At 40.1% G+C, this 2171-nt stretch overlaps 1 non-coding gene across 1 annotated transcript; it reads right to left on the bottom strand.

Moving 5' to 3' along the window:
• Positions 1 to 821: 821 nt before the first annotated feature.
• On the bottom strand, positions 822 to 936 carry LOC111531738. Its single transcript, XR_002728377.1, has one exon. It is a non-coding gene; the product is annotated as a U5 spliceosomal RNA (small nuclear RNA).
• Positions 937 to 2171: the final 1235 nt, after the last annotated feature.

Here is a 2171-nt window from a genome sequence, read left to right as displayed (position 1 = left end):
TGAACACCTGCGCTCAAGCCATCTGCCCACCTCAGCCTCCCAAAGTACTGGAATTACAGGCGTGAGCCACCTTGCCTGGCCTACTGTATTCTTATTAAATAGCCAGAAGTATATTTTCAGAGCTTCTAGCTTGGATTAGAGTCCCCTGATACTATTTCTTCTGTGATTCTATCTTTTCTGTGCATCAGTAGAAATGTGTTTTCCTAAAGTCTACATCCAGTTTTACCTTCCTTGCCTTTGGATTTTCAGATAACACAATCAATCCCTTTATTAAAAGGTTCTTCACACTTCTGTTTAATCAATTGTTCTTGACTGTTCATTCAGTGTCTGTCGCATTTCTTTTGTTACCTTCTGTTCAATGAAATTGTTAGCAAGACTAATCAAAAATGATCAAATACTGTTCTTTTTGGTGGGAAATGAGAGTTTTCCATGGAGGAAATTTGGAGGAGGGTGGTAGAGAAGGGTGGGTGATATATTGTGACTCCTACCCTGCCTCCCTGTAGGCTGTTATTAGCTGCATTCTTGTATTAATGGTTGTGATGCCTGGGTAGCCCTCTCCCAGAGCTTAGTTCTCAGGAAGTTGCTAACGCCAAGGTAATTCACCATTCCTTGTTAGTTTCCTTTAATCTTGCCCTTGCGTACCCCACATATTTGGGGTCCCCATCTTATTGCTCCAGACCCCCGCTCCTTAATGCATTACTGCCTTTGGGAATTCCGTTCCCAGAGGTGGGCACTAGGAGAAAGTTGGTTTCAAAGGCAGAAAGATCTGGAGTTTAATACAATCATTATTTATTTATTTATCTGTTATTATTATTTACTTGGCCTTGCCTAAGCAGGACCTCAAAAATTTGGTTATTAATTAATAATTGTTCCTCTCCATGGAAATCTTTAGTAAAAGGACAAAGATTTATTTGTTCTGAAGAGAAACCAGAGCATCCAATATTATTGACTGTGTGAATCTAAGGCTTCTGCCTTACTGAGTTGTAAGCTTCCTGACCCAGCTCACAGGTTATGAGAAGTAAATGGGATGACCACTATGGAAATAATCAAGCACAGTGTGTGGAACTGTGGTTGCTCAGTCTGTGACTTATTCTTCCCAACTCCCTTTCCCACTTCCTCTCACCATGCCTTTTCCTCCTCCCTCTCGCCATCTCCCTCCCCCTTCCCTGTCTTCTACATTTCCCCTTTTCTTCCTACTTCCCATTTCCTGTCCCCACCTCTTCTCCTCCCTACTCCTCATCTCTCCTCTACACTTTCTATGTGAGACTAACACGAGGACAAGAGGAATTAAAAACCAAGTCAGAAATATGTCAGATAGCTCCATTTCTCTTTGAAACAAATCATAGATGTGCAGGGCATTGCACTCAGAAGGGAAACTCCCAATCATAAATCCAGGCTCCAAAAGGCTTTTCCAATACTCCCTATTTAGTTCATGAACTCTCACCATGGAGCATCGAGAACACGAAGAATGGCAGGAAATTGCTGATAATGTTCATTATTTTTCCAGTCTTTGAAAAATGCCTGTTTAATGTTTTGGACTGAAGATTTTTCCTGGTGAATCAAAAGATGAACTCTTAAAATGGTTACATAATATATCAAATGGTCTTATCTGGTGGAAGCCAGCCGGCTAGCTAACATGAACCAGTTCAGTTATTCTGAGGTGTTTGGAGTCAAGTTGGGAAAGGGATCCTGGGTTTCAGGAAACTGCTGTAGCAGCTGATGGGGCTGCTCTAAATGTTGGCTGGAGAAATGCACTTTGGGCCCTTTGCACCAAAATTTAGATTTACTTGGTTTCTCTTCTCAATTCTTACAAATCCTTAGCTTATCAAGAAAGATCAATGATCTTAAGATCTTTTAAGACTGCCCCACAATATGATGACAGAAAATATATTTTATCTTAAAATTTTATTACACTATATTATATATAAAATAAATAATAAATATAATGTATAATATATGTGTAAGTTGTGAAGACTATTGACATATAAACACACAAGGGCTGGAACATTAATATCTGGGTTGTCCTCCATGATGTCTGCCTCTCCCACCAAAATACCTGCTCTCCTGAATTTTGCATTCCCCTTCTTTAAAAACAAATTACTGAGTTTTCTGAGCTTCCTCCTAAGGAGTCAGGAGACTCATGAGCTGGTTCCTGGACTTTCCTCACAGTA

The sequence above is a fragment of the Piliocolobus tephrosceles genome, chromosome Y (assembly GCF_002776525.5).
Source record: "Piliocolobus tephrosceles isolate RC106 chromosome Y, ASM277652v3, whole genome shotgun sequence".
NCBI lineage: Eukaryota > Metazoa > Chordata > Mammalia > Primates > Cercopithecidae > Piliocolobus > Piliocolobus tephrosceles.
Note: the sequence above shows the minus strand (reverse complement) of the source record. Positions and strands in the feature narration are given on the sequence as shown.